This window comes from Balaenoptera physalus (genome assembly GCF_965194825.1).
Source record: "Balaenoptera physalus genome assembly, chromosome: 18".
Taxonomy (NCBI): domain Eukaryota; kingdom Metazoa; phylum Chordata; class Mammalia; order Artiodactyla; family Balaenopteridae; genus Balaenoptera; species Balaenoptera physalus.
In genome coordinates this window covers 58,098,997-58,114,735 of record NC_138899.1, presented here as the reverse complement: position 1 = coordinate 58,114,735, position 15,739 = coordinate 58,098,997, and the positions used below count along the sequence as shown (strand labels likewise).

The 15,739-nt window shown below is 37.9% G+C and overlaps 1 long non-coding RNA gene and 1 pseudogene across 2 annotated transcripts in view; one reads left to right on the top strand and one right to left on the bottom strand.

Annotated features, from left to right (window-relative positions):
* The first annotated feature begins 209 nt into the window (after positions 1–209).
* Positions 210–7,459, top strand: LOC309647766 (spliceosome-associated protein CWC15 homolog; annotated as a pseudogene). Its single transcript, XR_014268666.1, has 2 exons — positions 210–6,390; positions 7,048–7,459. The product of XR_014268666.1 is annotated as a spliceosome-associated protein CWC15 homolog (transcript).
* The window catches only part of LOC309647783, a 159,051-nt gene continuing 150,001 nt past the window's right edge, over positions 6,690–15,739 (bottom strand). The window contains exon 2 of the long non-coding RNA XR_014256291.1: positions 6,690–7,028. This is a non-coding gene — a long non-coding RNA (uncharacterized lncRNA). The remainder of the gene's footprint in view (positions 7,029–15,739) is intronic.

Here is a 15,739-nt window from a genome sequence, read left to right as displayed (position 1 = left end):
GATTAGAAATTAATTACAGGGAAAAAAATGTAAAACACACAAACACATGGAGGCTAAACAATACATTACTAAATAACCAAGAGATCACTGAAGAAATCAAAGAGGAAATCAACAAATACATAGAGACAAATGACCACGAAAACACGATAATCCAAAACCTATGGGATGCAGCAAAAGCAGTTCTAAGAGGGAAGTTTATAGCAAATATAATCCTACTTCAAGAAACAAGAAAAATCTCAAATAAACAATCTAACCTTACACCTAAAGATACTAGAGAAAGAAGAACAAACAAAACGCAAAGTTAGCAGAAGGAAAGAAATCATAAAGATCAGAGCAGAAATAAATGAAATAGAAACAAAGAAAACAATAGCAAAGATCAATAAAACTAAAAGCTGTTTCTTTGAGAAGACAAACAAAATTGATAAACCGTTAACCAGGCTCATCAAGAAAAAGAGGGAGACGACTCAAATTAATAAAATTAGAAATGAAAAAGGAGAAGTTACAATGGACATTGGAGAAATACAAAGCGTTTTAAGACACTACTACAAGCAACTCTATGCCAATAAAATGGACAACCTGGAAGAAATGGACAAATTCTTAGAAGAGCAAGACAAGGACGTCCACTCCTCTCACAATTATTCAACATAGTTTTGGAAGTCCTAGCCACAGCAATCAGAGAAGAAAAAGAAATAAAAGGAATACAAATTGGAAAAGAAGAAGTAAAACTCTCACTGTTTGCAGATGACATACTATACATAGAGAATCCTAAAGATGCCACCAGGAAACTACTAGAGCTAATCAATGAATCTGGTAAAGTTGCAGGATACAAAATTAATGCACAGAAATCTCTTGCATTCCTATACACTAACAATGAAAGATCAGAAAGAGAAATTAAGGAAACAATACCATTCACCACTGTAACAAAAAGAATAAAATACCTAGGAATAAACCTACCTAAGGAGGTAAAAGACCTGTACTCAGAAAACTATAAGACACTGATGAAAGAAATCAAAGATGACACAAACAGATGGAGAGATATACCATATTCTTGGATTGGAAGAATCAATATTGTGATAATGACTATACTACCCAAAGCAATCTACAGATTCAACACAATCCCTATCAAATTAACCAATGGCATTTTTTACAGAAGTAGAACAAAAAATCTTAAAATGTGTATGGAGACACAAAAGATCCCAAATAGCCAAAGCAATCTTGAGGGAAAAGAACAGAGCTGGAGGAATCAGACTCCCTGACTTCAGACTATACTACAAAGCTAGTAATCAAGACAATATGGTACTGGCACAAAAACAGAAATATAGATCAATGGAACAGGATAGAAAACCCAGAAATAAACCCACGCACCTTGGTCAACTAATCTATGATAAAGGAGGCAAGGATATAAAATGGAGAAAAGACAGTCTCTTCAATAAGTGATGCTGGGAAAACTGGACAGCTACATGTAAAAGAATGAAATTAGAACATTCCCTAACACCATATACAAAAATAAACTCAAAATGGATTAAAGACCTAAAGGTAAGACTGGACACTATAAAACTCTTGGAGGAAAACATAGGAAGAACACTCTTTGACATAAATCACAGCAATATCTTCTTTGACCCACCTCCTAGAGTAATGGAAATAAAAACAAAAATAAACAAATAAAAACAAAAACAAAAACAAAAATAAACAAATGGGAACTAATGAAACTTAAGCCTTTTGCACAGCAAAGGAAACTATAAACAAGATGAAAAGACAACCCTCAGAATGGGAGAAAATATTTGCAAATGAATCAATGGATAAAGGATTAATCTCCAAAATATATAAACAGCTCATGCAGCTCAATATTAAAAAAAACCAACCCAATCCAAAAATGGGCAGAAGACCTAAATAGACATTTCTGCAAGAAGACATACAGATGGCCAAGTGGCATATGAAAAGCTGCTCAACATCACAAATTATTAGAGAAATGCAAATCAAAACTACAATGAGGTTATCACCTCACACTGGTTAGAATGGGCATCATCAGAAAATCTACAAATAACAAATGCTGGAGAGGATGTGGAGAAAAGGGAACCCTCTTGCACTGTTGGTGGGAATGTAAATTGATGTAGCCACTACGGAGAACAGTATGGAGGTTCCTTAAAAAACTAAAAATAGAATTAGCATATGACACAGCAATCCCATTACTGTGCATATACCCAGAGAAAACCATAATTCAAAAAGACACATACACCCCAATGTTCACCGCAGCACTATTTACAATAGCCAGGTCATGGAAGCAACCTAAATGCCCATCGACAGTAATATTCCATATATATAATGAAATATTACTCAGCCATAAAAAGGAATGGAATTGGGTCATTTGTAGAGATGTGGATGGACATAGAGACTGTCACACAGAGTGAAGTAAGTCAGAAAGAGAAAAACAAATATCTTATATTAATGCATATATGTGGAGTCTAGGAAAATGGCACAGATGAACCAGTTTGCAAGGCAGAAACAAAGACACAGATGTAGAGAACAAACGTATGGACACCACGGGGGGAAGGGGGGGTGGGGTTGGTGGTGGGAATGAATTGGGAGATTGGGATTGACATACATACACTAATATGTATAACACAGATAACTAATAAGAACCTGCTGTATAAAAAATAAATTAAAAATGTTCTGTGTCAGAAAAAAAAAGTAAAATTGTATGATCATATCAGTAGCTGCAGGAAAAAAAAAAAAGATAGACCTACACATAGAAAGATATTCATCGGGCTTCCCCGGTGGTGCAGTGGTTGAGAATCTGCCTGTTAATGCAGGGGACACGGGTTCGAGCCCTGGTCTGGGAAGATCCCACATGCCGCGGAGCAACTAGGCCCGTGAGCCACAACTACTGAGCCTGTGCATCTGGAGCCTGTGCTCCACAACAAGAGAGGCCACGATAGTGAGAAGCCCGCGCACTGCGATGAAGAGTGGTCCCCGCTTGCCACAACTAGAGAAAGCCCTCGCACAGAAACGAAGACCCAACACAACCAAAAATAAATAAATAAAAAATATGGCCTCGAGGAGCCCTCCTAGGAGTGCCAACCCACAAACATTTAAAAAAAAAAAAAAAAAGAAAGATACTCATCTATGATAACTACTCATTTCTATTCTTAGTTAGCAAAGGATTTCTTGTTTTCTGGGGGTTTTTTTGTTTTGTTTTGTTTTGTTGCTTTGTTTTTTTCATGAGAGGATGTTGTTTCTGCAACTGTTGAGATAATATTTTCTTTTACTCTTGAATGTGGGAAAATAAATCAACATCAATTTTTGTAGGTCAGTACCTTTCTTTACTGTTCTAAGAATATTTTTATACTCCAAAATCATGTAGAACTCATCCAAAGGTAACTTTATCATGTCATCTTTAAGATATAGATTTATAATCCATACGGAATTATTTTTTATATGGGGGGTGACTAGAAGTCAAGTTTTATTTTCTACCTGTATAGCCTACTTCCCCAGCACCATTTAGCTAACTGAGCAGAGACTTAAGTGGCCACACATAGAAAAAAATATAGACTTCACAACATTAGTTCAGACAAGTCATGAAACAAATGCACAAACAATAACAAATAGCAGCAAGAACAGACTAAACTAGTGTACTGGCAATAAATTCTCTCAATTTTTAATAGTCTATGAAAGTCCTTTATTGCTTCTTCACTTTTTAAGAATAATTTCCAGTGTACAAAATACTAGGTTGTTGGGATTTTTTCTCTCAATACTTTATTTCACTCCACTCACTTCTTTCTCACATGGTTTCTGAGAATTCAGATGTAATTCTTATCTTAGTTCCTTTATAGGTAAGATATTTTTTCCCTCTGGTTTCCTTCATGATTTTTTCTTTATCTGTGATTTTCTATAATTTGAAAATGATATGCCTTGTAAGTCACTGTTTACTCTAAAAGTTAAAAGGTGAAACTATTTAAAATAACTATAACTAGAATAATTTAAATGATATACAATTTTAAAATATGTAAATTAACAACACAAAATGTGGGGCAAGAAGTAAAATTATGTTTTTTTGTATGTAAGTGAAGTTATAAGCTTAAAATAGGCTCTTATAACATCTTAAATACAAGCTATTTTATATAAACTTCATATTTATGACATAGAAAAAATCTTTAATAGACACCCAAAGATGAAGAGAAAGGAATCAATTCACACCACTACAAAATATATATATATTTTGTGTGTGTGAACACATACTGAAAACAATTAACAAAAATGGTGATCATAAATCCTTACCTATCAATAATTACTTTAAATGTAATATATTAAATCACCAACCTAAAGACATAGAGTGGCTCAAGGGATAAAAAACCTCCCAACAAAGAAGAGCCTACAACCAGATGGCTTGACTGATGAATTCCACCAAACATTTAAAGAAGAATTAACACCAAACCTTCTCAATCTCTTCCAAAAAATTGAAGAAGAGAGAACACTTCCAAACTCATAATCTTGTATATAGAAAATTCTAAAGAATTCACACACACAAAAAAATATTTTAGAGCTAATAAACCATTTCAGCACAGTAGTAGGATAAAAAATAAACAAAAGTTAGTTGTATTTCTATACACTAGCAATGAACAATCTAAAAACGAAATTGAGAAAATAATTCCACTTACAATAGTATCAAAAAGAATGAAATACTAAGGTTTAAATTTAGCAAAAGAAGTACAAGGTTTGTACACTGAAAACTACAAAACATCATTGAAAGAAACTAAAGGAGACCTAATTAAACAGAAAGACACCCCCATGTGAACAGATTGGAAGATTTAATATTGTTCTGGTGGCAATGCTCCCCAAAGTGATGTACAGATTCATGCCATCCTTATCACAAATCCAGATGGCTTTTTTTTTTTTTTTGCAGAAAGTGACAAGCTGATCCTAACGTTCATATAGAAATTCAAGGAACTCAGAATAGCCAAAATCTTGAAAAACTTGGAGGACTCACACTTCCAAATTTCAACACTTACTACAAAGTCAAAACAGTATAGTAGTGGTATAAAGATAGATGTGTAAATCAATGGAATAGAATTGAAAGTCTAGAAATATATCCACACATTTATGCTCAACTGATTTTTGACAAGGGTGCCATGACCATTCAAGGGGGAAAAAAACAGTCTTCAAGAAATGGTGCTTGGGGGCTTCCCTGGTGGCGCAGTAGTTGAGAATCTGCCTGCCAATGCAGGGGACACGGGTTCGAGCCCTGGTCTCAGAGGATCCCACATGCCGCGGAGCAACTAGGCCCGTGAGCCACAATTGCTGAGCCTGCGTGTCTGGAGCCTGTGCTCCGCAACAAGAGAGGCCACGATAGTGAGAGGCCCGTGCACCGCGATGAAGAGTGGCCCCCACTTGCCGCAACTAGAGAAAGCCCTCGCACAGAAACGAAGACCCAACACAGCCATAAATAAAAAAAAAAAAACAAAAAAACAAAAAACAGGAGCTGTTGTTTAAAAAAAAAAAGAAAAGAAAAGAAATGGTGCTGGGACAACTGAATATACACATGCAAAGCATGGAGTTGGACCTTTACCTTGCACCATATTTTTGCTCAAAATAAATTTACCCCAAATAGATCAAAGACCTAAATGTAAGAAAAAAACTTAGGTTAAGTCTTCATAGCTTTGGACTAGGCAATAATTTCCTAGATACGACACCTATAGCCCAAGCAACCAACAAGAAAATACATTGGATTTTATCAAAATTAAAAACTTTTGTGCATCAAAAGATACTATCAAGAAATTATAGAGTCATAATGGTGTCTGTATAACCTCCAGAGACTGGTGCATTGGACCTCAGCCACCCATAAAACATGACAGCAGCAGCTAGGCCAACTTTTGAACCTGCAGTAGGTAGGAGAGGAAAAGGAGAAAGTGATTTGAGCCAACTCTCAAAGCAATATTCAAGTAGAGACCTATCCTCTCATACAGATAAAATATAGACAAACCACTCAGGATGTCCCTGAAGAGGTTAGGAACCATGACTTCAGGAGAGAGTTGGAAGAGAGAGAAAAAAATAAGAGATTGTCCAACCGAGAACATACAACCTCCTCTTCAGTGTCAAAGAAGCCTTGATTAGACCAGATTCCCACTGCCAACCTTGATGCAGCTGATCCTCTAACGGATAAGATGAAGATGAAGACTTTGATAAAGAGAGTGATGAAGATGATGATGATGATACTGTAGCTCTTGCAGAACTGGAAAAGATTAACAAAGAAAGAGCTGAAGAGCAGGCCAGGAAAGAACAAAAACAAAAAGGTGAAGAAAAAAGGATTCATACGAAAAACATTCTGAATGGAAATCCTCTCCTTAATCTCACTGGTCCATCCCAGCCTCAGGCCAACTTCAAAGTTAAAAGAAGGTGGGATGGGGCTTCCCTGGTGGTGCAGTTGTTGAGAATCCGCCTGCCAATGCAGGGGACACGGGTTCGAGCCCTGGCCTGGGAAGATCCCACATGCCGCGGAGCAACTGGGCCCGTGAGCCACAGCTACTGAGCCTGCGCGTCTGGAGCCTGTGCTCGGCAACAAGAGAGGCCGCGATAGTGAGAGGCCCACGCACCGCGATGAAGAGTGGCCCCCGCTCGCCGCAACTAGAGAAAGCCCTCACAGAGAAACGAAGACCCAACACAGCCATAAATAAATAAATAAATTTAAAATTACCTTTCTCTCTTTTTTTTTTTTTTTTTACCATATTTGCTTATTTATTTATTTATTTATTTTTATTTTTGGCTGTGTTGGGTCTTCGTTTCTGTGCGAGGGCTTTCTCCAGTTGCGGCAAGCGGGGGCCACTCTTCATCGCGGTGCGCGGGCCTCTCACTATCGCGGCCTCTCTTGTTGCGGAGCACAGGCTCCAGACGCGCAGGCTCAGTAGTTGTGGCTCACGGGCCCAGTTGCTCCGCGGCATGTGGGATCCTCCGAGACCAGGGCTCGAACCTGTGTCCCCTGCATTGGCAGGCAGATTCTCAACCACTGCACCACCAGGGAAGCCCACCTTTCTCTTCTTTAAAAAAAAAAAGAAGGTGGGATGATGACTTTGTTTTCAAGGACTGTGCAAAAGGTGTGGATGATCAGAAGAAGAAAGAAAAAGATTAGTGAATGATACGCTGCAATCTGAATTTCACAAAAAGTTCATGGAGAAATATATTAAATAGTACAGTTTTTGTGCTTAATTAAAGACTGTAAAATGTAAACACTCTGACTGTATTTTGGTTAGTTTTTTTTCTCTTTCCCCCCTTCTAAATTGTGTATAGGTTTCCCTAATTTTAAGTTCCAAAATATCTTTTCATTTATTGATACCTTATTTGATAAAGACTTGGGAATTGGTTTAACCCAGTTTTCACCTCTGAATATTTCCAGTCATATATTTTCTTTTTAATATGGGAAAGGGAATCTGCTTGTAATGTGTTTCTAACAATCTAAAAAAAAAAACAACAGAAATTATAAAGAGAAATCAAAAAATGGGATAGAATATTTGCAAGTCATGTGTCTGTCCAGAGTCTAGTATCCAGAATATAAAAAGAACCAATACTAGTGAACAATAAAAAGACAAACAACACAATTTAAAAATGAGAAAGGATCTGAATAGACATTTCTCCAAAGAAGATATATAAATGGCCATGAGCAAATGTCTAGGTGTTTCTATTTAGCCCTATAGAAGTTTATTTTGGCCCATTATTCTAATTTTTTTAACTTATTTTAAAATTTCTATGATACCATCAGGTACAGAGGTATCCCTTCCAGTCTCCCATCAGTTTCCAATTTGATTAGCAAACTACCAGTGTCCTCATCTAGATCATTAACAGGCAGAAAGCACAGCCGTGCCATATACCACTGTACCCCTTTCTCCAGATAATCAGCAACATTTCATTGATTAGTGCTCTTTCAACCTTTTTGTACAAAAACTAGGCAATGATGTTGTAGCAAATTAACCTTCAAATCTCAGGGACTCAATAGAGCAGAAATTGAATTCTTATTCATGTCTCAGTCCAGCGTAGGGTAAATGACTTTCCTGGGCACCTTGCCACTATGCAATACTCAGGGAACTGGGCTGCCACCATAGAATGGCTCTAACGTGCACTTGGATAGGAAACAGAGAGTGTAAGCTAAGAACCTCACAGGAGATTTTAGGGGCCAGGTCTAACAGTGGCATGTATCACTTCTGCCCACATCTCATGGGTCACACCAGCCTCAAACTAACTGCTGGGAAATGTAATCTTCCAAAGTGCTCAAGGAGAAGAAGTGGTATTGATGAGCATCTACCCACAACTTCCTCAATTTAATAAAACCTCAATCTTCCAAAGCTGGCACTGGCAGGAGACTTTCCAAGTGGGAAGGGGTGAGAGGACCTTGCAGCCTTACTCTTTTTCCCCTCAGAATTTGCATTCCTTTGGAGCTCTTCCATTCACATCACTACCATCACCATGCAGACATCAGAGGCTTCTGCAGCCATTTAAGTGCACCCACCAAAGGGGGACTCACACTTTCCACCAACCTAACAATGTGGAAAAGATGCTATTCACCAGTGGAGCTAGATGAAACAGGCCAGCTTGTTCCTTACACAGCCCAAAGAAACTTGGTGATAACTCCACCAATTCACAAGTTCTCTCTGCTGAGAATTGTTGCCCCCTCTAAGCAACAAAACCTGATAGGATCCTATGTTAACTCTCTCTTGCAGGTGGTCCCACATCTGTTCCAAGCAGAAACACTCTTATATGTCTTACGCCAAAGAACTATGAGAATTTTTCCTGATAAATCACCTCCTTTACAAAAAACTGATACCTGTAAGCCTTTCTTTTTCAGGGGAGACCCCAGTCCCAACCCCAGAAGCAGTGTGGTCTCAACTCTATAGTTTAAGCAGGACAATCACAACAGAGTACCTACCACGTATTACACCTAGGGATAGATGAGATAATTTTTTAAAAATCTTATTTATTTCTTTAACATCTTTCGAGACAAGGAACTGACTCTGAGAACGTACATTCTCTCCTCACCTTTGTCTTGCTGTGAAAGTGTCTCAGACTTTCAAAAATTGTGCCTTTGCTTTAATGCGTTACTCCATAATAGGTGCCTGTGCTCTTTTTTTTTTTTAACGTCTTTATTGGAGTATAATTGCTTTACAATGGTATCTTAGTTTCTGCTTTACAACAAAGTGAATCAGCTATAAGTATACATATATCCCCATATCCCCTCTCCCTTGGGTCTCCATCACATCCTCCCTATCCCACCCCTCTAGGTGGTCACAAAGCACCAAGCTGATCTCCCTGTGCTATGCAGCTACTTCCCACTAGCTATCTTTTTACATTTGGTAGTGTATATATGTCAGTGCCACTCTCTCACTTCGTCCCAGCTTACCCTTTCCCCTCCCCATGCCCTCAAGTCCATTCTCTACGTCTGCGTCTTTATTCCCGTCCTGTCCCTAGGTTCTTCAGAATTTTTTTTTTTTTTTTTTTTTAGATTCCACATATATGTGTTAGCATACGGTATTTGTTTTTCTCTTTCTGACTTACTTCACTCTGTATGACAGACTCTAGGTCCATCCACCTCACTACAAATAACTCAATTTCGTTTCTTTTTATGGCTGAGTAATATTCCATTGTATATATGTGTCACATCTTCTTTATCCATTCATCTGTCGATGGACACTTAGGTTGCTTCCATGTCCTGGCTATTGTAAACAGAGATGCAAGGAACACTGTGGTACTTGACTCTTTTTTGTATTATGGTTTTCGAAGGGTATATGCCCAGTAGTGGGATTGCTGGGTTGTATGGTAGTTCTATTTTTAGTTTTATAAGGAACCTCCATACTCTTCTCCATAGTGGCTGTATCAATTTACATTCCCACCAACAGTGCAAGAGGGTCCCCTTTTCTCCACACCCTCTCCAGCATTTATTGTTTGTAGATATTTTGATGATGGCCATTCTGACTGGTGTGAGGTGATAACTCATGTAGTTCTGATTTGCATTTATCTAATGATTAGTGATATTGAGCACCCTTTCATGTGTTTGTTAGCAATCAGTATATCTTCTTTGGAGAAATGTCTACTTAGGTCTTTTGCGCATTTTTGGATTGGGTTGTTTGTTTTTTTGATATTGAGCTGCCTGAGCTGCTTGTAAATTTTGGAGATTGATCCTTTGTCAGTTACTTCATTTGCAAATATTTTCTCCCATTCTGAGGGCTGTCTTTTCGTCTTGCTTATGGTTTCCTTTGCTGTGCAAAAGCTTTTAGGTTTCACTAGGTCCCATTTGTTTATTTTTGTTTTTATTTCCATTTCTCTAGGAGGTGGGTCAAAAAGGATCTTGCTGTGATTTATGTCATAGAGTGTTCTGCCTATGTTTTCCAATAAGAGTTTGATAGTGTTTGGCCTTACACTTAGGTCTTTAATCCATTTTGAGTTTATTTTTGTGTATGGTGTTAAGGAGTGTTCTAATTTCATTCTTTTACATGTAGCTGTCCAGTTTTCCCAGCACTACTTTACTGAAGAGGCTGTCTTTTCTCCATTGTATATTCTTGACTCCTTTATCAAAGATAAGGTGACCATATGTGCGTGGGTTTATCTCTGGGCTTTCTATCCTGACCCATTGATCTATATTTCTGTTTTTGTGCCAGTACCATACTGTCTTGATTACTGTAGCTTTGTAGTAAAGTCTGAAGTCTGGGAGCCTGATTCCTCCAGCTCCATGTTTTTTTCTCAAGATTGATTTGGCTATTTGGGGTCTTTTGTGTTTCCATACAAATTGTGAAATTTTTTGTTGTACTTCTGTGAACAATGCCAGTGGTAGTTTGATAGGGGTTGCACTGAATCTGTAGATTGCTTTGGGTAGTATAGTCATTTTCACAATGTTGATTCTTCCATTCCAAGAACATGGTATATCTCTCCATCTGTTCGTATCATCTTTAATTTCTTTCATCAGTGTCTTTTAGTTTTCTGCATACAGGTCTTTTGTCTCCTTAGGTAGGTTTATTCCTAGGTATTTTATACTTTTTGTTGCAATGGTAAATGGGAGTGTTTCCTTAATGTATCTTTCAGATTTTTCATCATTAATGTATAGGAATGCAAGAGATTTCTGTGAATTAATTTTGTATCCTGCTACTTTACCAAATTCATTGATTAGCTCTAGTAGTTTTCTGATAGCATCTTTAGGATTCTCTATGTATAGTCTCATGTAATCTGCAAACAGTGATAGCTTTACTTCTTCTTTTCCGATTTGGATTCCTTTTATTTTTCTTCTCTGATTGCTGTGGCTAAAACTTCCGAAACTATGTTGAATAATAGTGATGAGAGTGGGAAACCTTGTCTTGTTCCTGATCTTAGAGGAAATCGTTTCAGTTTTTCACCATTGAGAATGATGTTGGCTGTGGGTTTGTCATATATGGCCTTTACTATGTTGAGGTAAGTTCCCTCTGTGCCTACTTTCTGGAGGGCTTTTTTATCATAAATGGGTGTTGAATTGTGTCGAAGGCTTTTTCTGCATCTATTGAGATGATCATATGGTTTTTTTCCTTCAGTTTGTTAATATGGTTTATCACATTGATTGATTTGCGTATATTGAAGAATCCTTGCATTCCTGGGATAAACCCCACTTGATCATGTTGTATGATCCTTTTAATGTGCTGTTGGATTCTGTTTGGTAGTATTTTGTTGAGGAATTTTGCATCTATGTTCATCAGTGATATTGGCCTGTAGTTTTATTTACTTGTGACATCTTTGTCTGGTTTTGGTATCAGTTTGATGGTGGCCTCCTAGAATGAGTTTGGGAGTGTTCATCCCTCTGCTATGTTTTGGAAGTTTGAGAAGGATAGGTGTTAGCTCTTCTCTAAGTGTTTGATAGAATTCACCTGAGAAACCATCTGGTCCTGAGCTTTTGTTTGTTGGAAGATTTTAAATCACAGTCTCAATTTCAGTGTTTGTGATTGGTCTGCTTATATTTTCTATTTCTTCCTGGTTCAGTCTCAGAAGGTTGTGCTTTTCTAAGAATTTGTCCATTTCTTCCAGGTTGTCCATTTTATTGGCATATAGTTGCTTGTTGTAACCTCTCATGATCCTTTGTATTTCTGCAGTGTCAGTTCTTACTTCTCCTTTTTCATTTCTAATTCTATTGATTTGAGTCTTCTCCCTTTTTTTCTTTTTTTAAAAAATTATTTATTTATTTATTTTTGGCTGTGTTGGGTCTTCGTTTCTGTGTGGGGGCTTTCTCCAGTTGCGGCCAGCAGGGGCCACTCTTCATCGCAGTGCGCGGGCGTCTCACTATCGCAGCCTCTCTTGTTGCGGAGCACAGGCTCCAGACGCGCAGGCTCAGTAATTGTGGCTCACGGGCCTAGTTGCTCCACGGCATGTGGGATCCTCCCAGATCAGGGCTCGAACCCGTGTCCCCTGCATTGGCAGGCAGACTCTCAACCACTGTGCCACCAGGGAAGCCCCTCCCTTTTTTTCTTGATGAGTCTGGCTAATGGTTTATCAATTTTGTTTATTTTCTCAAAGAACCAGCTTTTAGGTTTATTGATCTTTGCTATCATTTCCTTAATTTCCTTTTCATTTATTTCTGATCTGATCTTTATGATTTCTTTCTTTCTGGTAACTTGGGGGTTTTTTGTTCTTCTTTCTGTAATTGCTTTAGGTGTATGGTCAGGTTGTTTATTTGAGATGTTTCTTGTTTCTTGAGGTAGGATTGTATTGCTATAATCTTCCCTCTTAGAACTGCTTTTGCTGCATCCCATAGGTATTGGATCGTCGTGTTCTCATTGTCATTTGTCTCTAGGTATTTGTTGATTTCCTCTTTGATTTCTTCAGTGATCTCTTGGTTATTTAGTAACGTATTGTTTAGCATCCATGTGTTTGTGTGTTTTACATTTTTTTCCTGTAATTAATTTCTAATCTCATAGCAATGTGGTCAGAAAAGATGCTTGATATGTTTTCAGTTTTCTTAAATTTACTGAGGCTTGATTTGTGACCCAAGATGTGATCTATCCCAGAGAACGTTCTGTGTGCACTTGAGAAGTAAGCGTAATCTGCTGTTTTTGGATGGAATGTCCTATAAATATCAATTAAATCTATCTGGTCTATTGTGTCATTTAAAGCTTGTGTTTCCTTATTAATTTTCTTTCTGGATGATCTGTCCATTGGTGAAAGTGGGGTGTTAAAGTCCCCTATTACTGTGTTAATGTAGATTTCCCCTTTCATGGCTGTTAGCATTTGCCTTATGTATTGAGGTGCTCTTATGTTGGTTGCATAAATATTTACAATTGTTATATCTTCTTCTTGGATTGATCCCTTGATCATTATGTAGTGTCCTTCTTTGGCTCTTGTAATAGTCTTTATTTTAAAGTCTATTTTGACTGATATGAGAATTGCTACTCCAGCTTTCTTTTGATTTCCATTTGCATAGAATATCTTTTTCCATCCCCTCACTTTCAGTCTGTATGTGTCCCTAGGTCTGAAGTGGGTCTCTTGTAGGCAGCATATATACAGGTCTTGTTTTTGTATCCATTCAGCCAGTCTATGTCTTTTGGTTTGAGCATTTAATCCATTTACATTTAAGGTAGTTATCGATATGTATGTTCCTATTACTGTTTTCTTAATTGATTTGGGTTTGTTATTGTAAGTCTTTTCCTTCTCTTGTGTTTCCTGCCTAGAGAATTTCCTTTAGCATTTGTTGTAAAGCTGGTTTGGTGGTGCTGAATTCTCTTAGCTTTTGCTTGTCTGTAAAGGTTTTAATTTCTCCATCGAATCTGAATGAGATCCTTGCTGGGTGGAGTAACCTTGGTTGTAGGTTTTTCCTTTTCATCACTTTAAATATATCTTGCCACTCCCTTTTGGCTTGCAGAGTTTCTGCTGAAAGATCAGCTGTTAACCTTATGGGGATTCCCTTGTGTGTTATTTGTTGTTTTTCCCTGTTGCTTTTAACATTTTTTCTTTGTATTTAATTTTTTTTTTTTTTTAAATTTATTTATTTATGGCTGTGTTGGGTCTTCGTTTCTGTGCGAGGGCCTTCTCCAGTTGCGGCAAGCGGGGGCCACTCCTCATCGCGGTGCGCGGGCCTCTCACTGTCGCGGCCTCTCTTGTTGCGGAGCACAGGCTCCAGACGCGCAGGCTCAGCAACTGTGGCTCACGGGCCCAGTTGCTCCGCGGCATGTGGGATCCTCCCAGACCAGGGCTCGAACCCGGGTCCCCTGCATTGGCAGGCAGATTCTCAACCACTGCGCCACCAGGGAAGCCCGTATTTAATTTTTGATAGCTTGATTAATATGTTTCTAGGCATGTTTCTCCTGGATTTCTCCTGTATGGGACTCTCTGCGCTTCCTGGACTTGATGGGCTATTTTCTTTCCCAGAGTAGGGAAGTTCTCAACTATAATCTCTTAAAATATTTTCTCAGTACCTTTCTTTTTCTCTTTTTCTTCTGGGGCCCCTATAATTCGAATGTTGGTGCTTTTAATGTTGTCCCAGAGGTCTCGAAGACTGTCCTCAATTCTTTTCATTTTTTCTTTATTTTGCTATGCAGTAGTTATTTCCAGTATTTTATCTTCCTGGTCACTTATCCGTTCTTCTGCCTCAGTTATTCTGCTATTGATCCCTTCTAGAGAATTTTTAATTTCATTTATGGTGTTGTTCCTTATTGTTTGCTCTTTAGTTCTTCTAGGTCCTTGGTAAACGTTTCTTGTATTTTCTCCATTCTATTTCCAAGATTTTGGATATCTTTACTATCATTACTCTGAATTCTTTTTCAGGTAGACTGCCTATTTCCTCTTCATTTGTTTGGTCTGGTTGGTTTTTACCTTGCTCCTCTATTTGCTGTGTGTTTCTCTGTCTTCTCATTTTGCTTAAATTACTGTGTTTGGGGTCTCCTTTTTGCAGGCTGCAGGTTCATAGTTCCTGTTGTTTTTGGTGTCTGCTCCCAGTGGCTAAGGTTGGTTCAGTGGGTTGTGTAGGCTTCCTGGTGGAGGGGACTGATGTCTGTCTTCTGGTGAATGAGGCTGGATCTTGTCTTTCTGGTGGGGAGGACTGCATCTGGTGCTGTGTTTTGGAGTGTCTGTGACCTTATTATGATTTTAGGCAGCCTCTCTGGTAATGGGTGGGGTTGTGTTCCTGTCTTGCTAGTTGTTTGGTATAGGGTGTCCAGCACTGGAGCTTGCTGGTTGTTGAGTGGAGCTGGTCTTAGTGTTGCAATGGAGATCTCTGGGAGAGCTTTTGCTGTTTGATATTACATGGAGCTGGGAGGTTTCTGGTGGACCAGTGTTCTGAACTTGGCTCTCCCACCTTAGAGGCACAGGCCTGACACCTGGCCGGAGTACCAAGACCCTGTCAGCCAAACGTCTCAGAAGAAAAGGGAGGAAAAAAAGAAAGAAAGAAAGACAGAAAGAAAAAAATAATTAAAAGGAAATCAAGTTATTAAATTTTTAAAGTTTAAAAATTATTAAAAATAAAAAATTTTTAAAAAATAAAAAAAGAATTTAAATAAATAAATTTAAAAAATTAAAAAGTAATTTAAAAAAGGAAGAAAGAAAGAAGAATGCAACCAAACCAAAAAAAACAAATCCAGCAATGATAACAAGTGCTAAAAACTATATTAAAAAAAAAAAAAAGGACAGACAGAACCCTAGGACAAATCATAAAAGCAAAGCTATACAGACAAAAATCACACAAAGAAGCATACACATACACACTCACAAAAAGAGAAAAAGTTTAAAAATATGTATATAAATATATAGTTTTAAA